General features: G+C 49.7%; 1 protein-coding gene and 1 pseudogene across 2 annotated transcripts in view; one reads left to right on the top strand and one right to left on the bottom strand.

The window, feature by feature from the left end:
- Window positions 1–11,100, bottom strand: part of ZNF516 (zinc finger protein 516) — a 35,492-nt gene extending 24,392 nt beyond the window's left edge. The window contains exons 1-2 of one of the 2 annotated variants that reach the window (XM_029053025.2): window positions 10,963–11,100; window positions 1,542–1,677 (exon numbers count right to left, since the gene is read on the bottom strand). The gene's annotated coding sequence lies outside the window, so the exon portion shown is untranslated. The remainder of the gene's footprint in view (window positions 1–1,541; window positions 1,678–10,962) is intronic. The other variant, XM_029053028.2, reaches the window with a different exon arrangement.
- LOC114807534 lies at window positions 7,305–7,403 on the top strand (annotated as a pseudogene).
- Window positions 11,101–12,054: the final 954 nt, after the last annotated feature.

Below are 12,054 nucleotides of genomic sequence, written 5' to 3'. Positions count from 1 at the left end.
TAAATCTAGCCAGACAGTCAGAGTGTACAGTACACAAAAAAGACTTTTGTTTTTAAGCCTCTGCAGATAAGGGAATAATTAGACCCTGAACCAGGGCAAATGAAAATGTTTGCATAAGAATGAGAACCTCGTTCTACTGCTCTGATTTCATGCAGCCTTCAGGAAGCACCTAGAGGATCTGCAAAGGCTTTTTCACCTCTTTAAACTCAAGCCACTCCATCTTAGATAAGCACTTACAGAAAGTGCTCTGATGCAATGGTAGTTTTGTTGAAGCTGCTGTTGAAATTTAGGAAGGGTGGCTCTTACTGGTGTGACCTAATGGAAATAGCAGGGGCCAGAGAATCAGGGGACCTGTGCTCTAATGCCAATTCAGTCTACTGTGCCTGCTGGGTGTCTTTGGACAAGTTTTTTGTTTTTGTTTTAAATGGTATTTGTTAAGTGCTTACTAAATGTCAAGCACTGTACTAAGCGCTGGGGTAGATACAAGATAATCAGGTTGGGTATAATCCGTGTCCCTAATGGGGCTCACAGTCTTAATTCCCATTTTACAAATGAGGTAACAGACACGGAGAAGTTAAGTGATTTGCCCAAAGTCACACAGCAGACAAGTGATGGATCCGGGATTAGAACTCAGTTCTTCTGGCTCCCAGGCCCTTGCTCTTTCCATTAGGCTATCTTGCTTCAAATCACTTGACTTCTCTGTGCCTCAATTTTGTCATCTGTAAAACGGGGATTTTAATATCTATTCTCCCTCCATCTGACTGTGAGTCCCGGGTGGGGCCAGAACCGTCTCTGACCTGGTTAACCTATGCTTAGCATTTACTAAGCACGTAAACAGCACAATTATTAAGGAGTGGGCACTGCACAGGTCATATGAACACTCCCTGTCCCCAAGACATGGAAGGCAGGTGATAATGTCTAAATTGATAGAGGTGCTGATGGCAGTAATAATTACTAATTATGGTACTTGTTAAGTGCTTTAAAGCTGATAGATGGTAAAAAGTTCCTTTCTGGTGCAGAGGTGGATGGGCAGACACTGGAAAAGTTGCTTTAAATAATGTCTATTCATTTACACTTAACCCAGCCTTCTAAATAAGTGCTAAACTCTTCCATCAGGCCACATAATTACCATTTTAGCCCAAGCCCCTCCTCTAAAGGGCTCCCTAGTGACCTTGTAACCAGCGTTCTGGACTCTTCCCCACAGCCTGGGATGACCTGTTACGGAGACAAAGGCAGTGCCTCATATTTTGGAGACCCTCCCCGATTCCACCCCAAGCACCCGTTGCCGAGGGTAAGAAGGATCCAGAAAGGAGAAGAAGCCTCTAGGCAAGGAACTCTGGTCCTGGTGGGAGCTAAAGGTACCTGGCAAGATGGAAACTCAGAGAGAGAAAGGTGAGAAATTCTGCCAGCCAGCTCTTCCCTGCTACCCCAGAGACCTCAAATGCACCAAGACAGAACACTCCAGGAAGAAAAACACACTGAAAACCTAAACAGGTGGTGGAGATTGATCCTGGGCTCCCAGACCCATCCAAAATGGGCACCTTTGGTGGGTCCTCTTGCTGTGGTGATGATGAAATGACTCAAGCCCCACACGAAACACCAACAGTGCCACGGTTGAGGCGGGCGGGGGTGTGAACTGCCTGGTATCGCACACCTGGAGACACCAAAAGGCCAAACCTGTCAATAATAATAATAATAATGGTATTTGTTGACTCATTCATTCAATCATATTTATTGAGTGCTTATTGTGTGCACAGCACTGTACTAAGCACTTTGGGGAGTACAATACAACAGTAAACAGACACATTCTGTGACCACGACAAGTTTACAATCTAGAGGGGGTGAGACAGATATGAATATAAATATATTACAGATATGTACATAAGCACTGTTAAGCGCTTACTATGTGCCAGGCTCTGTACTAAGCACTGGGGTGGATACAAGCAAATCGGGTTGGACACAGTCCTTATCCTAGGTGGGGCTCACAGTCTCAATCCCCATTTTCCAGATGAGGTTACTGAGGCTCAGAGAAGTGTAATGACTTGCCCAAGATCACGCTGCAGACAACGGATGGAGACAGGATTAGAACCCTTGACCTGATTCCCAGGCCCGGGCTCTATCCACTAAGCCATTCTGCTTTTGGGCCAAAGGCCAGGCCAGTCTCTCTGGGTGCCATGCCTGGTGCCATGCCAGGCTTCCCCTCTCTCCTGCCTTAGGGTATGCACCTCTGTCACCTGCAGGTTCTTTTTTTGTTTGTTTTTCTAATGGTATTTGTTATGTGCTTACAATGTGCCAGGCACTGTATTAAGCACTGGTTGGACATGTCCCACGTGGCACTCCCAATCATAATCCCCATTTTACAAATGAGGAACAGAAAAGTTAAATGATTTGCCCAAAGTCACACAGCGGACAAGTGGCAGAGCCGAGATTAGAACCCAGGTCTTTCTGACTCCCAGACCCATGCTCTACCCGCTAGACAATGCTGTGCCCAACTTCTCCACTAGATTGTAAGTCCCTGTTTTGTTTTGTTTTGTTGTCTGTCTCCCCTTTCTAGACTGTGAGACTTTTTGTTGGGTAGGGATTGTCTCTATTGCCGAATTGTACTTTCCAAGCACTTGGTACAGTGCTCTGCACACAGTAAGTGCTCAGTAAATACGATTGAATGAATCAATCAGTCAACTCTATTATAGTGACTTTCCCTGAATGCTCTGTCCAGGGCTCTGCACATAGTAGACTACAAGCTCCTTGAAGGAGAGGAGCTTCCAACACTATTGTCATCTCCCAAACGCTCAGTCCAGAGCTCATCACACAGCTATCAATAAATACTACTGATTGATTGATTAAGGTGGGCAGGAGCCAAGCAGGCAAGCAGAGCACTGCAAGTCTCTGATGAAAACCATGTGCCTATAAAATCCAAACCTTTGCCGGCAGAGACCCCACCCCTCTCCTAATGAACTGGTGAAACCTCATATATGAGCAATAGCAGCCCTCCTCTCTCAAGTGTAAATTCAAAGCAGCCTATAATCCTTCATCAACCTAGAAAATAACCGATAAACCAATCTCCCTGTAAAACCATTAACAGATTCTGGCTTCCGTATCAACAGGGCAATTTGCTCAGACCAGTTTTAATCCTCGCTCTAAACCACTAATCCCAGGATTTTCATAAACAGGGGTGCTTTCCCACCTTTACATAATGCCACCGCCCCAAAGTTTTGCAGCTCATTAAAAATTGACTTATTTACCAATAGAAGTAAAAATACATATGGTAGCAGTTAAGGTGCCGTGACCTATTGCCTCTCCAGCTCTTATTTTCTAAAGAGAAGTCACCATTTTGAAGAAAAGCAGTGCACGTAAGTAGGAAGCCATTTAACCCCTACCAGGCACTGATCCCAGCACTGCCTCCCTGTGGCTTGTGTTATGCAAAAAGGGCGAATTGTTTCATCATAACGATTTGGGCCAGACCCGGCAGAGCAATGGCTGGCCTGAGTAAGGAATGGATGTGAATTTTCAGGAAACATAATGGGTATGTTATCCCAAATCGACACCTCAACTTCTCATCTTCAAAGTGACATCTGGCCTAGCCGGTGGCAGTGAGGCCTTCCCATGGGGGCTTCCATCCAACCCGGACACCCGGACCTGGATCTTCCGCACGGCCCATCTGGACAGGCCTCTCCAAGCACCAAAATAAGCCCCTTCCCATCGTTTGCTTTTTTTCTTAAAGCAGGTCTTTTCTGAACGGTCCACAGTGCAGCGATTAAGTTTAATAGCAACAAGCTACTGCTGTCAACAAACAAGTCACCCAAGAAAAGAGCAGGGTTACCACAGAAAATGCCAAAAATAGGAGAATATATTATGCTTTAGGTTTATCATACTTTTCTCTGGAGGCATGTGGACCGGTGTTCCTGCCTGGGCCGAGAGAGTGGATTAAATTAAATCAAGGCCCATTCCTCTCCCCTCCTCCCTTCCCCTGCCCCGGTTGGCCCCAGCTCCAGTAACGCACCAGTCCCAAAGTGCACGAGGCTGAGGAAATGTAGGCCAGTTACCGGTTCTTCCAAACAGATGTGCCCTGGGAGGGAGAGCAAACACCCATCCAAAACGGGGGCTGTTACTTTTTACTTGCTGGAGGGGAGTGTGGGCAGGCAGCCCTGTGGCGGAGGCTGGTTGGGGGGGGGGGGGCGGGCGGGGAGTGGTCCCTGAAACTCTAAACTGACTCATTTCTCTCCACCACCCTATCAAGTTCCCCTATTTGCAAGCAGAAGCCTAACTGTAGCTCCTCACACCAGTCTGCAGTGAATCAACCTCTCCCAGCATCACTCAGAAAATAGTTAGTTCTGGACCTACAGGGAAAGGGGAAATGCTCGCTCACTCCTGCAACATCCCAACTGGACGGCAGACAGCCCTGACCCGAACTCAGCCCCGGCCTCAGCAGCTCCTCAGGTTTCGGCTCCAATAGAATGGAATCTATCCAGTGTTTCCTCTGTGCAGAGCACTGTACTAAGCGCTTGGGAGAACAGAGTTAGTAGGCATGATGGCTGTCCAGCCCCAGCTTCAAGCTCCTACCCCAGCCACAGCCCCGGCATCGTTTACTGTACTGGATTTCAAAGCCCACTCCAAATGCTGACATAAATCAATCACTAAATGAAACTCCAAGGCAGCGCTCAGGCAAGATAGGTTAAACACTAACACATGGACAAGACAGGCCCCGCCGCCTGTTTTTGAAACAAAGGAGGTGGACTCCTGAGCAGATTTCTATTCCTTTAGTGAATCTGGAAAGCTCTCCCTCCTTCCTCTCCCCACACCCAGCACCCGAAAAATACCAATGACATTCTAGAGGTTTCCAGTAAAAGGCCGCTGTGGAAAAACACGTGAAATTTGGGATGTGGGAGAAAAATCGAGCTAGGGTTAAGAAAGATTCCCCCATTTCCACACACCCAACTCAGAACACTGCCCGCCTTGAAAGGGACCTGCCCCTTCCCAGCTTCCTTCTCCCTACCTTTCAGTTAAGGAGGGGAAAAGATGACAGGCTCAGGACAGCAGTCCAGGAGAGCAGCCACAGCAGCAGTTGACCGGCCGCTGGACGGTATCTTGGTGGACAGAAACTGCATCAGATCGATTCTCGCCACTTTCTTAACCTTACCTGCCCCTTTTAGGGCAGGATGGGGGGAGATTGAAGATGTGCAGTGTGTGGGGAGGGTGGCAGGGTGCAGGGAACTGGGGTGTGGGGAGGATCACAAGGGATGGCTGTGTGTGATGGGGGAAGAGTGGCGGAGTGTGGAGGGGCTGTAGAGCTCCAGGTTGCCACCTCCCCCTTTCACCACCAATCAGACCTGGCACAGTCTGAAATTCAAGCACTTCACATCTCCCTTCTACCCCTGGAAGTAATTTCCGGAAATGTATGATTTCATCAGATTCTTGACTTAAACGGAGGCAGGATCTGCCTGGTGAAGGGGCTTGCAGGAAAGAAGTGTGGAAGAAGCACTGTGTATGTGGAGGGAAGAGGGCAGGCTGGATCTGACTTCAACTGAGCTTCCAAGAGGGGGCGGGAGGCTGTTTTTCTCATTACAGAATATCCCAAACATGTCTGATTTCTAAAAATAGTGTCCAATTGGAATTACATATGCTTTGTAGTTTCCATTTCACTTTGAAATGAGGATGAAAAGACAGCTTTTTGCCATCTTCTTCTTTCTGAGAAAACTATTCTTCAAAACTCTGGGAGCCACAAAGCGACATTTCTGTGCAAGTGACGCTTGTGGAGAGGCACCGCCAGAAAACATTCCATTTGAGATCCAAATGTGGCAGCCTCAAACGTCTAACGCGAAGTGAATCTGTTCATGTCCCTGTGGAGCCAGGTGTGCTCAGGGAGACCTAGGAAGCAGGTGGGGTGGCTAACTGACTCATTTCAAACACGCCAGTTTACCGGTGAACCTCGGCAGAGATTAGAAAGCAGCAAGATTCGACTGTCGAGGCTGGACCACAGGCGAGACCAACCCCGTTTCAAGTGCCCTCTCCCCCCACCAGATGGAGAGCAATTTCAACCTCTCCGGTAAGTGGCCATTTTAATGAGAAGCAAATTTCTTGTATGTATCAGCAATTCTGAGCCCTGGGGAAGGACTCCCTCTCACTCATCCCATCAAGTTTCATATATTTGACATTCTGAGGTCTGGGATGGTGTCATGTGGAGTGTGCCCAAGAGGCCCCAACCAAAAAGAAGGGTTCCCTCGGGTCTTCACATGGCGGCTCCAGGAATCACTAGTCCTAAAGTCCCTCCCGTCCCTCATCCCCTGCTCTTGTCTGCCCTTCAGTGAGAGGATACAGAGTTGGCCAGTCTAGCAGTGCCAGACTTCTCTAACTCAGCACTGCAGAAGGCCGCCTCTCCCCACCCAGCAGCATCCTTCTGTTCTTTCCCCCCTTCCCAGCCTTTTGCCCTGCCCCCACCCCACCGAAGGAATACAGAGATGAGCTAGGGGTAGAGAAACTGTACCCCTCTGGGAAAATCCCCAGCACTGAGGTCTCTGTGACCCAGGCTAGTGCCGGCAGACAGACAGTCCAGCATGTCTTCCAACGCCTGGCTGGAGTCAATCCTAGCGAGCATCAGGCCTAGCCTGCAAGGTGATGAAATACCTGTTCTCCCTTCCCTGGAGAACTGTGAGCCCCATGTGGGCGAGGGATTGTATCCAATCTAATTGTATTGTATCTACTCCAGTGCTTAGGACGGTGCACACTGAACCCACTGAGCACTTAACAATAAGAAGCAATGTAGCCTACTGAAAAGAGCCCTGGTTTGGGGGCAAGAGGATCTGAGTTCTAATCCTGGCTGCACAGCTTGCCTGCTGTGTGACTCTGGGTTGCAGTTCCATTCCCTCATCTGTAAGATGGAGAGACAATACCTGTTTGCCCTCCTACTTAGATTCTGAGACCCAAGTGGAACAGGGACTGTGTCCGACCTTATTATTTTGTACCTACCCCAGCGCTTAGTGCCTGGCACCTAGTTAGCACTTAACAAATAAGACAATCATTAACAAATATCAAAAATATTATTTTAGGAGAACCACTGGGAGTCAGCATGAGGGAAGCTAGGCCCCATGAAGGATGAAAATGAGGGGCTATGTTGAGATTCTTCAGGGGAAGGCAGGGACACAGGGATTTTTTTTTTTTTAACAGAACAAATGCCCTGAACTCCTTACCTCCCCCAGCCCGAAAAAGACAAATACTTCCAGCTCCTGAGATGTCCACTTTGAAGTGGATATCTTCACTGTAAATATTGGAGCTGAGAGGCAACATCCAATATTTACAGTGAAGATAATGAATCAGATGCATTCAACTCTCTTGGAAGGATACAAAGAAGATTAGCATGGCTCCTGCCCAAGGATGACACACAAATTCTTGAAGTGCTCCATGTTTTTTTCCCCTCTCCTCTAGACTGTAAACTCATGTGGGCAGGGAATGTCACAGTTTATTGTGGTGTTATACTTTCCCAAGTGCTTAGTACAGTACTCTGCACACAGTAAGTGCTCAATAAATACAATTGAATGAATGAAAGAACTCTCCACTATGGAGCTTCTAAGTCATTCCGTCACAACTCTAAAGTCCCAAATAATGAGAAAAAGTTTGAGTAGCTTAAATAAACCAATGGAAACTGGGGGATTCACAACGTACACATTATACTCATACCCAGGGAGCGTGTGCACATACCCCGTACAGTGTACAGGGCAACCATTCACACAAGGGAAGCAGTACAGCATAGTGCATAGAGCACAGGCCTTGGAGTCGGAAGGTCCTGGGTTCTAATCCCAGCTCTGCCACTTGTCTGCTGTATGGCCTTGGGCAAGTCACTTCACCTCTCTGTGCCTGGGTTCCCTTATCTGTAAAATGGGGATAAAGACTGTGAGCCCCAGGCAGGACAGGAACTGGGGCCACCCCAGCGCTTAGTACAGTGCCTGGCACATAGTAATAGCTTAACATATACCACAATTAATATTACAAGGCTGCATTCACCCAGAGGTCCTATTACTGTTTGAGCCCAGGCACCGTTTCTCCTGTATAAAAAGAAGGACACGGTTTAGTCCAGCCCAGAGATTATAGGAAGCATATTATGCAAGGGGCACAATGCACAGGCTCAGACGAACACCTTCCTGAGAAATATTCATTCATTCATTCAATCGTATTTATTAAGTGTTTACTGTGTGCAGAACACTGTATGAAGCACTTGGGAAAGTGCAATGCAACAATAAAGAGTGACAATCCCTCCCCACAACGAGCTCACAGTCTGGTGGGGGGCGACAGACATCAGTACAAATAGACATCGGTACAAATAAATAAAACTACAGACATATACATAAGTGCTGTGGGGCTGGGAGAGGGGGGAAGAGCAAAGGGAGCAAGTCAGGGCGATGCAGAAGGGAGTGGGAGACTGGAAAAGTGGGGCTTATAATAATCGGGAATCGCAGCTTCCTATTTCGGTATTGGGAACTCTAGGAGCCATTTCCAGTCACTTTGCAACAATGACTGTTCTTCCAAAAACAATCCCAAAGAGATTCCACTACCAGCAGGAGGGAGGGGTGTCAATAAATTGGGGGTAAAAGAGGGGGGTGAGGACTCCCCAAAGCAAATTCTACCCCCACCCGCATTGTGGCTTAGTAGAAAGAGCCCCCTTGGGAGTCAGAGGATGTGGATTCGAATCCCGAATCCGCCCCTTGTCTGCTGCGTGACCTTGGGCAAGCCACTTCACATCTCTGGGCCTCAGTGACCTCATCTGTAAAATGGGGCTTAAGACTGTGAGCCCCTCGTGGGACAACCTGATGCTCTTGTGTCTACCCCAGCGCTTAGAACAGTGCTTGGCACACAGTAAGCGCTTAATAAATACCAACATTATTATTATTATTATTACTAAAATGGGCATTAAGACTGTGAGCCCCACGTGGGACAGCCTAATGACCTTGTATCTACCCCAGCGCTTAGAACTGGGATTGGCACATAGTAAGTGCTAGAAGCATCGTGGCTTAGTGGAAAGAGCCTGGGCTTGGGAGTCAGAGGTCGTGAGTTCTAGTCCCGGCTCCGCTCCTTGTCGGCTGTGTGACCTTGGGCGAGTCACTTCACTTCTCTGTGCCTCAGTTCCCTCATCTGGAAAATGAGGATTAAGTCTGTGAGCCCCACGTGGGACAACTTTCCTTGTATCTACCCCAGTGCTTAGAACAGCGCTTGGCACATAGTGCTTCATAACTACCAACATTATTATTATAACTATTATTAAAATGGAGATTAATAATAATGTTGGGATTTGTTAAGCGCTTACTATGTGCAGAGCACTGTTCTAAGCGCTGGGGTAGACACAGGGGAATCAGGTTATCCCCCGTGGGGCTCACAGTCTTCATCCCCATTTGACAGATGAGGGAACTGAGGCCCAGAGAAGTGAAGTGACTCGCCCACAGTCACCCAGCTGACAAGTGGCAGCGCTGGGATTCGAACTCATGACCTCTGACTCCGAGGCCCGGGCTCTTTCCACTGAGCCACGCTGCACGTGGGACAACCTGATGACCTTGTATCTACCCCAGCGCTTAGAACAGTGCTTGGCAGATAGTAGGCGCTTAACAAATACCATTTTTAATATTATCATTATTATTATCATTATTCTTATTATTATTATTATTACAAACAAGCGGGGCGAGGGGCCGCATGTGAAACTTGGCAAAAGAGAAAACCTGGCCCCGCTGCCTCCGGACCGACCTGGCTCCGGAATGGACTCGCCGGTAAAAGTTGGCAAGATACAAAACCCGGAGGCAGAGTTTGGGGCCCGGCCCGGCTGCGGAACGGATCCGCCGGTAAAAGTTGGCGAAACGGAAAACCTGGAAGCGCGGCCTCGGGCCCCCACCAGCTCGGGAACGGACTCGCCGGTAAAAGTTGGCAAGGCGAAAAACCCGGCGGCCCGGCGCCGGACCGGCTCGGGGATGCGGCCTGTACAAAGCGGCCACCCCGTGTGAATTCCCAGGCGGGATTAGGCACATTCCTGGGGGAAGGGTCTTCCCGGGTGGGGCCGGGAGCGGGGGTGGGGGTGGGAGGGGAACCGCCCCCCGGCCCGACCCTCGATTCCACACTCATTCAAGATGGCCAGTCCCGGCTCCTCCGACAAAACTAAAGATCTTTCTCCCCGTGTCCTGAAGTGCGCCCTCCACCCCCCTGGAAAAACAACAACAACAACAACAAAACAACAAAAAACAAAACAAAAAACCCCACAAGTGCTTCGACCCAACTTCACACCCAGGTTGGGCGCGGGGCGGACCACGGGGGGGATCTACCTCCCAGGAGAGCCGGTCAGCTTGGCTACTGGACATGTAAACAGCTCGAGAAGCGCCACTGCGCTAGGAAGGGCAGATCCCCTTTGGGAATGTGGCCTCCCACACCCACACGAACACACCAAACACATGCACACACACGCATACACACACACACACACACACACACACACACACACACACACAAAGTCCCAGCCCCAACACGGGACCGGTCCTGGGTGAGCCCGGGGCTTGGGGAGGGTGCCAGGGCCTGGGATTATAAAACCAGTCCCCAATCGATCCATCCACCGGAGGGTGGGAAGGAATAATAATAATAATAATAACTACAGTATTTGTTAAGCGCTTACTATGTGCCAGGCACTGTTCTAAGCGCTGAAAAATCCTTGAGGAAGAAGAAGGGGGGGAGAGGAAGAGAGGAGGAAAAGGGGCTGTTGCCCCCAGGGGATCCCTGGACGGGGAGGGGGCACTGGGAAAGGGGTCTGCCCTAGGGGAAGGGGCACCGGGACCCCTTGCCCTACTCTTTTGTTGTGTACAAGCCCCCAATCCAGTCCCAGGCCCAACCCAGCCCGAGGGAGGGGTGGGAGACTCCTTTTCCCCCGCGCCCCCTTCTTCTTCTCCTCCTCGCCCCCTCCCCTTCCCGTGGCCCGGGAAGTTAAAGGAAAAAAGCAATTACCTGGCCGAGACCCCCCGAGCCGCTCCGCTCCAGATCTCGCCGCCCCCAGGTCCAGATTCCTGGATCCCGGATCCCAGCTCTTGGATCCCGGCTCCCGGCTCCCGGCTCCCGGCTCCCGGCCAGGACCGGCCCCGACGCATCGCACAGAAACAACTGGGGGCCGAGCCCAGCCGCCCCGCCCCGATCTGCTCCTCCTCCTCCCCCTCCTCCTCCTCCCGACTCCTCCTCCTCCCGGCTCCTCCCTCCCCGACACCTCCCCTTTTCCAAAACGGAACCCCCCACCCCCGATTTCGGACGGGCCACCTCCCAAATCGCCCCCCAACACCTAGATGATACACCTAAATCCTGCTGCTCCTCCTCTAATTTACCTCTAGAAGAATTCTGGGAGGCAGAGTATGGAAAGAAAACAGAATCCCTGGTCCCTCCCAGCGCCTAGTATAGTGATGTGCACACAGTAAGCGCTTTTAATAACATTATTATTAAGTGCCGTCGAGTCGTTTCCGATTCGCAGCGTCTCCATGGATGTACTTTCTCCAGAACGTCCTGTCCTCTGCCATAATCCGCCACCTTTCTAACCGTTCTTCCGTTATCGTTGTTATGGTCACTATCCATCTAGTTGCCTGCCTGCCTCTTTCACGTTTTCCCTGGACTTTTCCTAGCATCAGTGTCTTCTCCAGAGAATTAGTCCTGATTATGTGTCCAAAATAGGCTCATCTAAACCGGGTCATTTGGCCTTCCACTTTGGTTTAATTTGCTCCAAAATCCATTCGTTTGTCTTTCAGGCAGTCCATGGAATTCGCAAAAGAGTAAGCTTAATAAATGCTATTACTACTACTAAACTCACCCACACAAACATTCTCATCCACCCATGCAGACAAACACACGTTCACCCAGGCTCGGCATACATACACCCACGTCCACACATATCCACACGCACACCACTGAGCATCGCTGGGGCGGGGTTGGGGCGGAGGCTGGGGCTGGGCTGGACACAGCAGGAGTCAGAGATTGATTGCCCCGAAGGATCTTCAAACCACGGACCGTAAACTTCGAGGGATTCCTAATCTGTGCTCAATCGGAGAGTAGAACTGT

The sequence above is a fragment of the Ornithorhynchus anatinus genome, chromosome X2, assembly GCF_004115215.2.
Source record: "Ornithorhynchus anatinus isolate Pmale09 chromosome X2, mOrnAna1.pri.v4, whole genome shotgun sequence".
NCBI lineage: Eukaryota > Metazoa > Chordata > Mammalia > Monotremata > Ornithorhynchidae > Ornithorhynchus > Ornithorhynchus anatinus.
This window is presented reverse-complemented; position numbering and strand designations above follow the sequence as displayed.